Below are 16016 nucleotides of genomic sequence, written 5' to 3' on the forward strand. Positions count from 1 at the left end.
TCAGCAGCCAAACTATTAGTACAGAGCCAGTGTTCTGCAGGGAGCCAGGAGTGGCTCTCTGAGGATGGCTGTTGTCTCGGGGGTGTGGAGGTTCTTGCCAGCAGTGTGCCAGAGAGACACCGGTAACCCTCTGTGGATGTGGTGAAGTGCTCGCCTCCCACCGCCCCCCTTTCCCAGGAATTTCAGAACTCTGCCATTTTGGGAATGAGGCCACCTGAACCTCGTTCAGTAGATGCAAGTGGTGCGCATGCTGGAGAAAAGGCAAAGGGCGAGAGCGATGTTGAGGTGTCTCGTGAGAGGGCCTGACTCTGTTCCCTCGGGGTGTGGGTGCTGGGCTGGGGAGGGAGAGCTGGGGGTGGCACTCCCTGATGCAGGGATGCAGAAAGAGAGGCTCCAGAGTGCATTGGTTGGCAATGGCTTTGGGAGTTTCCTTTGTTTCTACTGCAATGCTGCAGCCCCAGGATGGTCACTCCTTCGGAGATGCTAACAAAGTGAGAGAGACCATTTCCTGGCAATGTCAGACCTCCTGTGAGATTGCCAGTCGTGCGCAGGACACACTAACATGCAGAATTGTTCCTCCAGGTGTGGATGGCAGGAGAAACTCAAATGCTGTGGATCCCAATGATTTCCAGAAATACTGCATAGAAGGCGCCGTGGCAGTCTTGGGCTCCGTGCTGTTTGGGATGGCACTGTGTGGTGTGATCTGTCTGTGGAGGAGGAGGAAACAGTGAGTTGTTGGCAGGTTTTTTTGGCCAAACTTCTGTATGAGATGGCTGCTGTTGGTCATGAAGCATTTCGAGTATTCTGGAGTGCTGAGTTACTTATTGGCTAGACTCGACTGAGGTTTCTGCTGTAAGATGCTTTCACTGGCCTCTCCATTCATGGGCATTCTTTTCTGAAAGCCCTTCTTACTGTGGCAAGTGTTGGTTACAAGTGACCCTGCCTCGACAAGAGCAGACCCAGCGACAGACATAGGCAGAGCAAGGTCAGAAAGTAAAAACAACAAGGGATGACGTTGCCATAGAAAGTGAGAACTGCAATAGTGACATCTCCCTACCAGTGAACCCCGCAGCAGAAATCACTCCGATAGGTGATGCCATAAATCCCAGATGTTCACCGCAGCCAAGGTGTCCCAGCAACGCAGACCGTGGTGCCGAACCTTCCCAGCTCTGTGCCTTGCTTTGGAGAAAGAGTCAGTCTGTCCCACCTGCAGCCCAACACCGCCAGCGTGCGCGTTCTCAGCACAGGCAGGGCTTTTGTCTGTGCAGGGTACGTATCCCTTTGGGTAGGTCTTGTGAAGAGAGGATGGAGAGCACCTCAGCGAGCAGTGAGCCGAGGCTGTCCCCTTGCCTGGTCAGGGATGGGCATGGAGGCGAGCGCTGGTCCCTGCCAGGCACGCTGAGAAAGGCGACCAGGAGGCTCTGCTGGCCCTGCAGTGCCGTGCCCGGCTTTGGTCCCCTCGGCCTGCCGGGGTCAGGTCTCCTTCCCGGCACCTGCAGAGCAGGCAGGTCAGGATGGTCAGGGCCGAGAGGAGACGAGCCATGGGCAGGCGAGCAGAGCCCCAGCCGAGGGGTGCGGGGCGCCCCGTTTTCTGCACAAAGCTCTCCGTGCCCACAGCTGCCACGTGCAGCCAGGTGCCCAAACCCCACAGGGCGCCCAGCGCTGCCCCGCACCCTGGCACCCACGTGGCACCGCAGCTGCAGCGGGGCCTCAGCAGCCTCCTCTCTTCACAGGCGCCTCTCTGCAGCTTCGTGAGCCCAGCCTGACACCAGCAGCCGCCCCACGCGCCCAGACAGCTGTCCCGCATGCCCCAGAACCCCTGAGAGCCGGACCCGATGCCAGCAGCCACCGCCTGTGCCTGGAAATCCAGCCCACCTGCCACGGAGCAGCAAGGATCCAGCCCCTGCCATCCCCCACCAGTGTGTGTCCTGAACAAAGGCTATTGTTAATAAAAGACAGGTTTGGACCCTATAAATCAGGCCTGGGACTCTAAAAATGAGGCTTTGGACCTTCAAAATCAGAACTGGGGACTTAAAAATGACGCTCTGCGCCCTTTAAATTTGTCCATGAACCTTAAAAGCGAGGCTTGGAAATATTGCAAATGAGGGTGTGGACCCTGAAAATGAGGGTTTGGACCTGAAAAAGGAGCGTTTCAACCCGAGAATCAAAGCTTTGTACTCTAAAAATGAAGCTTTGGGCCCTAAAAATGAGGCTGTGAGCCCTAAAAGAGGGCTTTGGACCCTAAAAATGAGGGTTTGGACACTCAAGATGTGGCTTGGACCCTCAAAACGACTGGCTGGATCCTAAAAGTGCCATCTTGGAGCCTGAAATTGAGGCTTCAGAAAGTCAAAATGTGGCTTTGGATTCTAAAAAGAAGACTTTGCCTTTGGACCATCAACATGAGGCTTTGAAGTCTAAAATGATGCTTTGGAAGCAAAACTAAGACTTGAGAAAGTAAAAATGAGGCCTTGGACACTGCAACTGTATCTTTGGATCCTGAAAAGAGGCTTGGTGCCCTAAAAGTCAGAGTTTAAACCCTAAAAATGAAACTGTGGCCCCCAAAAAAGGCTATGGATAATAAAAGACAGGTTTGGAACAAAAAAAATGAGGATTTTGGCCCTCAAAGGGACTCTTTGGGCACTAAAAAGAATGGGCCGGATGCTACAAATGACACTCGGGAACCTGCAAACGAGGGGAACACGTTATGTTCCTCTCTGGCCCCAAGAGCTGAAGCTTTGATCCTGAATATAGGGCTTTGGGCACCCCAGTGAAGGCTTTGAGCTGCCAAAGAGGGCTTTGGAGCCTATAAAGGAGAGTTTGGACCCTCCAAAGGAGGATTTGGGCCTTCAAAATGGGGCTTGGGAAATGAAATGGAGGTTTTGAACCCTGAAATGAGGTTTGGTGCCCTAAAATGATGCTTTGGTACCAAAACCTATGGCTTTGCACCCTAAAAATGGGGTTTTGGAGGCTCAACATGAGGCTTTGGACATGAAACAAATGAGGCTTTGTAGCGTAAATGAGGAGTTTGGACTCTCAAATGAGGCTTTGGGCCCACCAAATGAGTATTTGGGCTGTCAAAATGAGGCTTTGGTCCGTCCAAATTGCAGACTGGATCCTACAAATGAGGCTATGGTTCCTGAAAAGGAGGCTTTAGAAGCTAAAACTGAGGGTTTGAGCCCAAAAATGAGCCTTTGGACCCTCTAAATAAGGGTTTGGACTCTAAGAATGAGGCTTTGGACCTTCAAAATCAGAACTGGGGACTTAAAAATGACACTGTGGGCCCTTGAAATGAGTCCTTGAATCTATAAAAGTGTGGCTTGGAAATTGTAAATGAGGGTTTGGACCCTGAAAATGAGGGTTTGGACCATCAAAAGGAGGCTTTCAAGCCTAGAATCAAAGCTTTGGACTCTAAAAATGAAGCTTTGACCTGAAGAGAGGGGTTTGAACCCTAAAAATGAGGGTTTGGGCACTCAAGATGCGACTTGGGCCCTCAAAACAGCTGGTGGCATCCTAAAACTGAGCCTTTGGAGCCTGAAATTGAGGCTTTGGAAAGTCAAAATGTGGCTTTGGAGTCTAAAAAGGAGACTTTGCAAACTGAAAGGGAGCCTTTGACCTATGAAAATGAAGCTTTGGAGCCTAAAAAAGAGACTTTGGACCCTAAAATGAGCCTTTGATCCCTAAAAGTGAGGCTTTGGGCCATAGAAATGAGGCTTTGGATTCTATGATGAGGGTTTGGACCTTAAAAATGTGGCTTTGGGCCTTAAAATGAGCATTTGGACCATAAATGAGTATTTGGATCCTGAAAAGGAGGCATTGGGCCCTGAAAAGAAGACTTTGGGCTCTGTAATCAGTTTTGGACCTTAAAACTGTCCCTGCTCATGAAGTTCAGGGCTGTTTATAGAGTTATTTATCTGAATGATTCGAGTCATGTGCCGTAGGGAGAACTCCGTCTCCCTCTTCTCCTCCTGCTGTGTTGACGAGATCTCCACTGACGTGGAGATATTGGCCGTGGCCTCATGTTCAGCCCCACGTTGCCTTGCAGCATTCAGGGAATCTGCTCACTTTCGTGTTCAAATCCAGGCCCACGGAGCTCCATGAGGTGCCAGGGCTACACGAGGTGCCAGGAAACAACGTTCTTTATCCTTTGTGCAGTCCAACAGAAACAACGTTCCCATGAGAACTTGTTGCTGCGCTGTTAGGGGCAGGCAAAGCCAGGCAGGTGGCCTGATGGCCAGTGGAGAGTGGGAGCTGGCTGCAGGCTCCTCGGTGGCAATGAGCTGCTGAGGTTGTCCTGCGGCGCAGGGACCTGTGCAGCACAGCACAGGCGTGAAGACCGCACTGTCCATGCAGCCCAGCCCAGCCCAGCAGGAACTGCTCAGGTTTCCCGTGAGAAGGCTGTCCTCCAGCCTGGTGCCCCAGCTGAGGTGCTGCGGCCCATGTGTGCACTGCCAGGAAGAGCTGTAGGCCCATGGCTTGTCACACAACTGCCACCTTTTTTGATTAAATGAGTAGAATGGCATAGCATAGCATAGCATAAACCAGAGCAGAACACAACAGAATAGTTTAGTTCGAGGGGACCTACAATGATCATCTAGTCTGACTGCCTGACCAATTCAGGGCTGACCAAGTTAGAGCAAGTTATTAAGGGCATTGTCCAAATGCCTCTTAAGCACTGACAGGCTTGGGGCATCGACCACCTCTCTAGGAAGCCTGTTGCAGGGTTTGACCACCCTCTCAGCAAAGACATGTTTCCTAATATCCAGTTTACATCTCCTGTGGTGCAGCTTTGAGCCATTCCCATTCATCCTATCACTGGATGCCAGGGAGAAGAGATCAGCACCTCCCTCTCCACGTCCCCTCCTCAGGCAGCTGGAGAGCGCCATGAGGTCGCCCCTCAGCCTCCTTCTCTCCAAACTAGACAAGCCCAAAGCCCTTAGCTGCTCCTCAGAGGACATGCCTTCCCGCCCTGTCACCAGCTTTGGTGCCCTGCTCTGGATGCATTCCAGGACCTGAACATCCTTCTCCAATGGTGGGGCCCAGCACCACACACAGTATTCCAGGTGAGGCCGCACCAACGCTGAATACAGCGGGATAATCCCCTCTCCGGACCGGCTGGTTTTGCTGTGTTTGATGCACCCCAGAACACGGTTTGCCCTCCTGGCTGCCAGGGCACACTGCTGACTGCTGTTGAGCCTGCTGTCCACCAGCACCCCCAGATCCCTTTCTGCAGGGCTGCTCTCCAGCCACTCCTCTCCCAATTTATACTCGTGCCCGCTGTTACTCCATCCTGGGTGCAGAATCTGGCATTTTGACTTGTCGAATTTCATCCCATTAATCATAGCCCAATGCTCCAATCTCTCTAGATCCCTCTGCAAGGCCTCTTGTCCCTCGAGAGAGTCGACAGCACCTCCCAGTTTGGTATCATCAGCAAACTTGCTAATGGTGCATTCAACTCCTACATGCAGATCATCGATAAGCATATTGAACAGAACTGGCCCTAGAATCCTAGGGATTCTTCCCCAGAGCCCTGAGGAAGACGGCTGGGGACCGGTCGCCAGCCAGATGCAGCCCCATTCACTATGACCCTTTGAGCTCTGCCCTTCAGCCAGTTCTTCACCCAGCGCACCCTGAACCCGCTCATCCCACAGTTGGGTAACTTGTCCAGAAGGATGCTGTGAGGGACAGTACCAAAAGCCTTACTAAAATGCAGGAAAACTACACCCACCACCTTCCCTTCATCCACTGGGATGGTGACCTTATCCCAGAAAGGTATCAAATGAGTTAAGCAGGACTTGTATTTAACATGGGTTCACAAAGGGGAAGGGAAAGTCCAGAGGTCCCTTCCAACCTCAACATTTCTGTGATTCTGTGAGTAGAAAGGAGAAAAGTTCTGTGGGTTTGTGGCAGGCATGGGAGGGAGCTGAGGTCCCTTCCAGCCCCACCACTACAAATCCAGCATGAGATGCCTCCACTGACTCAGCTGATTGCCTTCCCTCAGCATGGCTAAAGGAGATGCCTCCCTGGCAGTGTCCGGGTGTCCTGTCTCATGATGGGCCAAGGAAGGGGGATTCTCAGACCTAACTGTGTCTCGGAGAGCAGCAAGGCCACTGCTGCAAAGAAACATCTCTGCAGAGGTGAGACAGGCAACAGCGGTGATTCCTTCAGTCTCTTCCCAAGCAGGTTCCTGGAGAGCCCCAGGGACACCTGGAGGGAGCGCCGAGTGGGGTGGGGGCAGAGAAAGTGACGTCTTGGGCAGGTCCCCTCCTCCGGGGCTGAGACAGGCTCCTGGGGTGGAGGGAGCTCCTGGTAAGCAGGCAGCAGGGCAGAGAGACAGCTCTGCCAAGGAGCAACTCCTCTGCCAAGCGCAGCAGGGCTCTGGGCAAAGGAGTAGGGCAGGGCGCGATTAAAGGCAGGCTGGAGTGGGAGGAGAGAGGGGAGCTGCAAGGGAAGAAACCTTTGCAGCCCTTGACACGGTAAGTCTCTTGGTGCAGGGCAATGCAGCTGCCGTTGCGGGAAGGGTCTCCGAAAGCGTTCATAGGCTCCAGCCTGCAGGGTCTGTGAGGAGGCCTCCCAGCCCAGGGGCTCATGTTAGACCAGGGGGAAGGGGTGAAGGCAGGGTGTGCAGCCAGAGCTGCCCAGGGCATTTCAGAGGGGACTTCTGCAGAGGAAGAGCAAGGCAGGGGATCCCTTACAGCTAAAGAGCTTTCCTGAGGCTCTGCTTTCAGTTTCCTGCTGTTTCAGGAAAAGGGAAAAGGCGCTGCTGCGTTTGGCGAGGGAGCCTGAGAGTCCTGAGGTGCCACCCTGAGAGATCAGGAGGTCTGGTAGGAGGCAAGGCAACTGCTTCCATCCACTCCTCTCCCTCCAGAGAGCACCAGCACCACCTTTGCTGTCCTCAGCAGGGTTTGTCTGACCTGCTCCTTCCTGCCTGCAAGCGGGGAGTACCTCTAGAGAGTGCCTGGAGCTGGGAGGTTTCTTGAGGTCAGAGCTGAGCAGACAGGAGTGGGTGATGGGGTCTGTGATCCCTGACAGGGAAAAACTGGAGAGCAGAGCAACAGTTCCCGGCAGGGATAGCTCCAGGCAGCAGAGACATGGGCAGAGAGCTCTAGGAACCTCCAACCCCAAATGGCATGGGAGGGAGAAGTTGGGAAGCTCCCTGCCATCCCCTCCAATGCAGACACCTGCCTCTGCACAAGACCCCTGCTCTCGTCTCCCACCCAGCACAGCCTCTGCCCTCAAGGCCGTGTGGTCCAGGGCAGGAGTTGCCTCCTGTGCAGCCAGAGCTCTGGCACAGCAGAGGGGCATCTCTCCTGACACGTGGCCGCTTCCCTCTGCAGGGCAAAGGGGCTGAGAGCGACTGCCCGGGGCTTTTGCTAACTGGCAGGTGCTGTGCTCTGCTGGGTAAGGAGAAGGCTTTCCTGAGTGCCCAGCCGCCTCTCCTCTCCTTGCTTCCCTTAGGAGGAGAGTCACAGAGTTCTGCTTTGGTCCTCCACCTGCTTGTGCTGCTCTTCTTCCTGCTCGTGGGGTCCCTGGCAGGAACGGTGGTGGTGTGGGGCAAGGGGTGGGGGTGTGGAGTGCCTGCTCTGGCCCTGGCCTGGAGGGCGCTGCCCTGGAGGTGTTTCCAGGGGACCAAGGTGCCCACGCCCTCTCTTCATTTGCCAGGCTCGAGACACTGCACTCAGTGCTTGGGCAATGAGGCACTGCGTCCCTTAGCAGACAGCACCTTAAGACACCGGATTCTGCTGGACAGGGAGTCCTGCGGGGCTGTGAGCATCCCTCCAGAAGGGCACAGCCCTCCTGTAGGACCCTGGAGATGTCTGAGAGCACCCGATCTGCCCATGCCAATCAGCATCCTTGCCCTGTCCTCTTCCTCATACTCTGCAGAGCTGTGCTGGAAAGGAGAGGTGTTTTGAACTCTGCACCTGGCACAGCACCCCTCTGCTCCCAGGACAGGCCAGTGTCTTTTGCAGAGCAACCTCTGGGTGCAGCCCTCCTCCAGCTGAGAGCGGTGCAAGCCCAGAGCAGCTGGGCACCAGGCTGATGGACAGAGCAGCCCTCCTGGATGGGAGCACTGATGGAGGTTTGCACTGAGAGCAATGGGGCAACGGGGGAATGTGACCCTTTCCAAGACCATTTCCCAAGTGGGATGGGGGGTGTCTGAATACTAAAACACAGTGTAACGGGACCCATTTGCTGCACCTCATCTCCCACCTTCCTCTGGGGAAGAAAGCGTCCTTCTGGGCTTTTTGCCCTCCGCTCTAGTGCAGCACAGGGAACTCCTCCCCAGGAAGCCTCCCTCCAAACACCCTGGGCTGTTGCTGCCTGCATGGGTCATTGCTGGAAAGCAGGGCTGACCCTTCAGGAGCCCCTGGGGAGAGGGCACGGCTCTGCACAGCACACTCAGCCAGCACAAACCACAGCTGAAGCCTCCGAGCTGCGTAACAGCCCCCCAGGAAAGAAAAGGACCCTTAGGTATTGCACAATGAATGAATGAAATTTCGCTCAGAGAAGCTTCTCTGAATTTTTCTCTTTTATCTCCTTTGGCAGTTTCTATGCCAAGAAGCAGCAAATGTCCAATGGCAACTCCACAAACGAGTTCCTCCTCCTGGCATTTGCAGACACATGGGAGCTACAGCTCTTGCACTTCTGGCTCTTCCTGGGCATCTACCTGGCTGCCCTCCTGGGCAACGGCCTCATCATCACTGCCGTAGCCTGCGACCGCTGCCTCCACACCCCCATGTACTTCTTCCTCCTCAACCTCTCCCTCCTTGACCAGGGCTTAATCTCCACCACTGTCCCCAAGTCCATGGCCAATTCCCTGTGGGACACCAGGGCCATCTCCTACTTGGGATGTGCTGCACAGGTCTTTTTTTTCTTTTTCTGTGTTACAGCAGAGTTTTATCTTCTAACCACCATGGCCTATGACCGCTATGTGGCCATCTGCAGACCCCTGCACTACAGGACCCTCCTGGGCAGCAGAGCTTGTGTCCACATGGCAGCAGCTGCCTGGGGCACTGGGTTTCTCAATGCTCTCTTGCACACTGCCAATACATTTTTGCTACCCCTCTGCTGAGGCAATGTCCTGGAGCAGTTCTTCTGTGAAATCCCCCAGATCCTCAAGCTCTCCTGCTCACATGCCTACCTCAGGGAAGTTGAGCTAATTGTGGTTAGTGCCTCTTTATTCTTTGGGTGTTTTGTTTTCCTTGTGGTGTCCTATGTGCAGATCTTCAGGGCCGTGCTGAGGATCCCCTCTGAGCAGGGACGGCACAAATCCCTTTCCACGTGCCTCCCTCACCTGGCCGTGGTCTCCCTGTTTATCAGCACCTCGTTTTTTGCCTACCTGAAGCCCCCCTCCATTTCGTCCCCATGTCTGGACCTAATGGTTGCAGTGCTGTACTCAGTGGTGCCTCCAGTGTTGAACCCCGTCATCTACAGCATGAGGAACAAGGAGCTCAAGGATGCCCTATGGAAAGTGGGTCAACGGACACTTTTTCACCGACAATAACCTGCCTTCCCTTCTCATCACATTTCCCAGAGTTTAGCATCTTAGGCCCTGCGTCTGCTTTATTCTCTTGTTATAATCCTGCTCATAGATTATTTGCTGGGCTTCTACTACTTCTCTTGAGGTTTCATCCTGTTGTCTCTGACTCTTGCACAACACTGTGCCAGATGTGGCATGCCCAATAGCAGCTCTTCAATAAAACAGAATCTCCCAGGTCCAGTTCCTGAAGGCTGGGCTCTTCCTCCCAAGCTGCTGCCAAGAAAATGACCAAGGAATTGGTGTTTTCAAGAGTCTGTTCTCCTTGTGTTCTCAATGTTTTCAGAGTTAAGCTCATGGTACTCTTCAGTTCCACTGAACAAAATGCTCTTGATTTAAGAGCTCTCTTGGTGTCCAGTGTCAGGGGAGATGGTCCATGAGCTCCCCATTCTCTCCTCAGGTTTCTTCATGTATGAGAGGAGTGATGGCATATACCAGACTCTCTGCAAATGAATTTGGAGGGGTGAGGAGAGGGGAGGATGGGGACTCACCACGTGCCCTGGGGCTGGAATGAATGGAGGCTCAGAAGGTGAAACACCCTCAATGGTGATGTCCCCCAAAAGCAAAGCAGTAAATCAGCGTATCCACGAACAAGGACTCTGCAGTGCCATGGGAGTCAGTGGGGACCCAGCAGGAACAGGGAGGGGAGACTGGAGAGGTGCAGGAGTTGCCTGAGGCCAGGACTGTGATGTTGTCGTGGGCAGTGGGGCTGGTGGGAGCAGAGGAGGGGACAAATTCAGTCAGCATTAGGCATCACCTACAATATGAATTCAGCAGAGCCAGAGAGTGCCTTGCCTCGCCTCATGCCCTTGGGGCCAGCACCATCCCTGGGGCTCATGGGGAGCCTGAACCCCCTCCACTCTGCCCCCAGGAGCTGCTGTGCCCTTCAGAGGGGCTGGGGCTGTGGGGTGAGTGCCCAGAGCTCTGCAGCACCCTGTGGTGGGCGCTGCCGTGGGACCAGCCCAGACTGGCCTGCTCTGCTGGGCTGGGGAGAGGGCAGAGGAGGTGGGGAGAGCTGGGGAGGGGCTGGGCTGGGCTGGGAAGTGCCTGGGAGAGGAAAGCCCCAGTGTAGAGCTAAGCCGTGTGAGTGTGCAAGGTGGGGGCACCCAGCAGGGTGCTCTCAGTGCAGAGTCAGGCATCATGGTGAAGGAGGCAAGGCACCAAAGGTGCAGAAGAGAGCGGCCCAGTCTGTGTCATGTTCCCTGGACATCCTGGGGAAGCTTTCCTGGGACAACTGTCCCAGATCCGTCCCCCACACTGGCTATTTCCATGTCTGGTCGTAAACCCCAGCCCTGACAAGGGACCTTTGCTACATGGTCAGCCCCATCCTCCTCCGGGGCTCTGTGATACCCAACCCCACCACCAGTATTAAGAAAAAGGGAACCAGTTTCCTACTGACCCTTATAGTCCCATAGCTCTTGCTATAGCTGGTCCCTCAGCCAAGCCACTTCTCAGACAGCTCCAGCTAGATCAGGTGCCCATGACCTTGTCTCAACAAATGTTGAAAAATCCATTGATTGACATCCCACCAACTGGCCTGCATCCTTGCTCCAGTGTTTCGCTCTGAGGGATTTCACTAAAACCCAGCTCTCTCAGCCTCTCCTTCTCCATAATGTGCTCCAGGCCCCAACCAGTCTATCCCAGGTGCAGGATCTGGCCTTTGTCCTCCTTCTATTTCATGAAGGTCCCCACAGGACAGTCCTCCCACCTCTCAGGTTTCCCCTGAAAGGCATCCCTAAGGCACAGGAATGGTCCTCCCAAGTTAGTAACATTGAAAAATGTGGTGAGAGTTGCCTCCTCCGGGTCATGGATACAGGTGTTAAACTGCACAGGGCTCAGGAGAGTCCCCCGTGCCACCTCACCAAACCCCAGTATCTCCCCTGGCCTCCAGGTAGAGTCTGGCCCCTTCACCACTGCTCTCTCAGCCTCGTCATCCAAGCGGCGTTTTGCCCATCTGTTTGTCTGTCCATCCAGACTGTAATGGCCTAACTTGGGTACAAGAACATTGAGGGAGACCTTGCCAAAAGGCTTGCTGAAGTGGAGGTAAATGACATCCATTGTTGTCCCCTCATGCACAAAGGAAGCTACTTCCTCATGAAGGCAACCAGGTTGGTGAGGCATGATTTACCCTTGGGAAGTCCGTGACCATGCTCTTCTCTTTTAGATGTCCAGGAATGTCACCCAAGAGCACCCATTCAATGGCCCAGTCCTCACCAAAGTGAGCTTGTACAGCCTGGGGTTCCCTGGCTTGAACTTCTGGCCTCTTTCAAAGATGGGTGCACCATTTGCTTGTCCTCACTCACAAGAGACCTCTGCCAATCCCATGACCTTTCAAAAGGGATATTCAAAAGAAATATTGATCTTCACCTGTACCTTCTTCATCACTCCTCTGCCTGTTAGATGGTGTCTTTAGTTTCTCTAATCTCTCAAACAGTTTCACCTGTCCCCATACAATGACCATTTCTAATGCCATCTTTGCAGATGCAGACTCTCTAGGCAAAGGCCAGTTCCATTAGTCTCTTAGTTTCTCCTCCCATTATTCTTTGTTCATTCAGATAATTCTCACCTACCCAGCTGCTGCTTTGTGCTTCACAGAGTTCAAAGCTTGCCTGTCTTTCAGTAGTCTAATCGTCTCTTTAGCCGACACTTGAGTTGTTTTCAAATCTATTTGTTTGTACCTATCTATCTAAAACATTTCTCATAAGATTATCCCTTGTAGAAAGGCAACCTCATTAGAGACAGCTTGTACTTAGCCTGTGGTTACAGAGTGTGTTTTATTGTTTGTGAAAACTGATCATGCTTTGCTTTGCTTTGCTTGCAAATAGGAAAAATCCTTATGTGGCCTGTGTGCAGCCAGTTGCGATGGATGCCCTCGACCTCTTAACCAAACGAGCAGTAGTTTGGTACAGGCTTCAGAAGAGGTAAAGGCGTGAGCCGTAGCCAGGCCATGAACTCCTCTAGTTTCTATCTGTTCTCTGAAAACCCACAAAGGAGCCGAGGGGTTCATGATGTCTGTGAGCTTGGAACACCAATCATGCGACTGACACGGGAATAGTGGGTGGCTATTCCAAGACTCAATTATCAAGGAACAAAGAAACTCGGGGGTACAAGGAGCCTCCTGCATACCTTTCCTATCGCATGTAATTTGACTGCAAGCCAACCACTTTATCCTATAAATACGACAGCCTCAGTGAGCCTTCTTTGAGCTCTCCCTGCTAGGCAGCGTGGGTGCCTGGCAGTGATCCCCCCTTGAGCTGGGACACCTCTCAAGGCTGCTCCTCGAGGCAGAGAGACCTTTTACCAGCGACAGATCTTTGGCAGGAGACTGATACCGTGCATAACCTTGTAGCATGGTAACTTTGATTTTTGTCTTGGCAACTTTGGTTGCATGCTGAATTGACAAATTTTGCCAACATAATCTCTTAGACATAAATCGTTGTCCAAGTCTGAGACTAAGATTGGACCTAGCTGCACCTAAGCTCCATCAGGAGTTTAGAAAGCAAGGAGGTCTACTCTGAACCTCGTGACTCAATGGGACGGTGCTCCTTACCCTTTTGTATCCCTGGTCTCCCCGTGAATCATGTGAACTTGAGTGCAACTCAATTTTCCTTTGTATGTTTCTTCCATGCAGTAATTAATAGAATAAACCTCATCATCAAACTTATTGAATGTTGAGCAACCACTCTTAAACTTTGTTAAATTCCATCGAATTCATTGAACTCTGTCAAAATTATTATTCTACCTGAATAAAACATGCCACAGGAGCCAGTGGGGTTCCCATTTTGAAAGGAGGATGGAGAAACCGGAGAAGGTCCAGAGGAAGTCGGTCATGATGGGCTTCGGGGCCTAAAGCACATGAGCTGTGTGGAGAGGTGGAGGCACCTGGGCCTCTTTAGTCTGCTGAAGGAGAGGCACAGGGCAGTCTAGAAGCAGGTGACACCGACCTGGAGAGGTGGTGGAGCCAAACTCTTCTGCGGTGTCAGATGGTATGGCAGAGGCAACAGCCACCAAGTTCCTCCCGGGAGCTCCACACTGGGCCTTAGGAAACCCTGACAAGGCAGGTGGTGCTGCCCTGCAGCAGGACATCCAGAGAGGATCTTTCATTTCCATGTTTGGAGGGTTTCAGGTTTCAGCTCCACAAAGCCACAGCCAGCTTGACCCTGGGGTTGGTGATACCCCACCCTTTGGTGGGAGGCCACCATTGCAGACATGGAGACAAGGCACCTGACCAGCTCCTTGAACCCAGGAATCGGTATGCCATGCCACCTGAGACTCCTGGGAACAGCTACGCTTTTGTCCACAGAAACGTGATTCCTCTTCATGTGTCCTGGCCAATCTCCTGACCCATGCGGTGCTTTAGGCTCTGAAGACAATCAAAACCAACTTGATGACTAGGTTAGTCTCCTTTTACATGCTGACATGCAGGGCAGATGCAGGGAGCTCAGAGCTTCCAGGCTCCCTGCTGCACACTTAGGACTTCAGAGACTGGAAAGGCAGGTAACGGTGTCGTGGCGGTGTGCTCCACATCAAGGTTTTGCCTTCCTTTGTGCCTTTTCACTAACCTGGGATCTGTCCCTTGGCCGCCTTTGGCTAAAAACAGAACAACTCCCCTATTCCACCTCCCTGTCCTGATGAAAACTGTGAGAAACAGATGGAGCAGAGATGATTTAAGGGCAATTCTGTCTAAGAGCTGTAAGCATTAAATAATAACAGAGAGTTGGCAGTGAGAGAAAAAGCACTGTTCTAAGAATTGCATGCCAGAGGCTAATCACGGAGAACTTGTAGCTATTTTGTCAAGTAAAGATGAAATGGAAGAGCTTCAGTTCATCATCATGAATACGAAGGAGTTCCCTTACAGCACTGTCCTGTTACTGCTATTAGGGACAGTACCACTAATTCCAAAACATCCTTGAGAGCTTCTTTATTTTTCCTCGTCTCCAAAGCTCAGGCTGCTCAGACCTGGAAAGTACTACCTCAACTCTCTGCAAACCAAGTCTCTCCAGCCTTCTCTCCTCCACACTCTTTTACCCCAGGACACTTCTCCCCATCATGTCAGCATGCTGCCTGGTCTCTATTTTTTGATCTGGGTGAAGCCAGGGTACTGCCTTGGTAAGCCTTCCCTACAGAAGTCCTCTCTCCCTGCTGATCCCACTTGTGTCACCGGACGCTAGGTACAGCTCCATTTTCCTTCTGCAGAGCTCCATGGCATGGACAGTTTTCCTGTTTCTTTCATGAGAAAAGGTGACAAGCAGGAGAGACTCCGTGCCAGGGAGTCCCAGCCTTGGGTGTTGCTCACCTGGTTCTTACTGGCATCTCTGTTGGTGTACCTGGTACTTTTCTGTGGCTACTCTTTCTGCACAGAAGATCTTAAAAAGACAAAGATTTCATAGCAGACGGTCGTAAAAGCCCTGTTATAGACAACAAAGTTTGCCATGGGCTCTGGAGGGAGCCAGGAAGATAGTTAACAAGCACCAGGAAGATCCAGGAAGCTTAAGGCCACTTCTGAAGAGTGAGTGGCTGTAAGCAACACTGACTGGCTGTGCGTAGGTCTCAGAGAGAGGGTCGAGGGTCGTCAGTAGGAAACAAGGAGGTGGCTGATGGCTTTAGCAAATCCTTAAGCATATCTGAGCCCAGAAATGGAAAGCAACTGATGTGTGTGGATGGGGAAGAGGAGGAGGTTTGTCCTGGGAAGATGTCAGGAGGGAAGACCCCTCTTCTGCAAATCAGGGATGACAGACATTTCCATGTGATGTGCATCCCCTAGGAGAAGGGGAACGCCCGCTGCTGAGGATGGCTGTGCTCAGTCATGCACCGTGAGCTGACCATGCTCCCTTTACCTCCTTCACTTCCCACACTTGGATGGACCTCAGGAAACATCGATGAGCGTGGAGGATGCACAGACCTCCTGCGCTGAGGTCCTGCCACTGCAGGGGAAGAGGGAAGGGTTTGTGAGACACATGGTAGTGCAGGGAGAGAGCAGAGCACGTGAGGATTCAAGCAAGTCTGGGGCTAGGACATCTTGGGTGCTAGAGGAACGTGAACAGGGCTTTGAAAGAAGCCAGATGGGTTGTGGGGAACTCAGAGACATTGGCAAATCCTCAGAAAACCACACCTTTGTGTTTGAAGAACAGTGAGGACACAGAGTTATCAGTAAGCCTTGGGATATCATGGGGGCAGAGTGAGCTGGGGAAGCAGGGGTGGTGGTTAAAATCTGCAGAGAAACGGGCACAGGCAGAGGACAGTGTAGGACAGCCTGTGGTGGGGAAAGCCAAGGGCTTTGGTAGGGCTGGGACCCAGAACTGAGGTCCTTGTTCTCTTGGCTAGGGCTGCTGACTCTTGGGCTGAGGCCCATGTGAGGACACCAGTTCCTTGCAGCCCCCATACTTTGTTGCCTCCTCACCCCTGAGAGAGCCTGGGAGGTGTCTTAGCACTGACCTGCACTCAGCATCACAAACCCTCACATCTCTCTGCCCCTAGCAAG

The 16016-nt window shown here is 52.8% G+C and overlaps 1 pseudogene across 1 annotated transcript; it reads left to right on the forward strand.

Moving 5' to 3' along the window:
• Positions 1 to 3927: 3927 nt before the first annotated feature.
• LOC309603237 (olfactory receptor 14C36-like) lies at positions 3928 to 9502 on the forward strand (annotated as a pseudogene). The gene is made up of 2 exons: positions 3928 to 4018; positions 8709 to 9502. The product of its transcript is annotated as an olfactory receptor 14C36-like (transcript).
• The last annotated feature ends 6514 nt before the right edge of the window (positions 9503 to 16016 follow it).

The sequence above is a fragment of the Platalea leucorodia genome, assembly GCF_965183815.1.
Source record: "Platalea leucorodia genome assembly, contig: HAP1_HAP1_SCAFFOLD_24, whole genome shotgun sequence".
In the NCBI taxonomy this organism is placed as follows: domain Eukaryota; kingdom Metazoa; phylum Chordata; class Aves; order Pelecaniformes; family Threskiornithidae; genus Platalea; species Platalea leucorodia.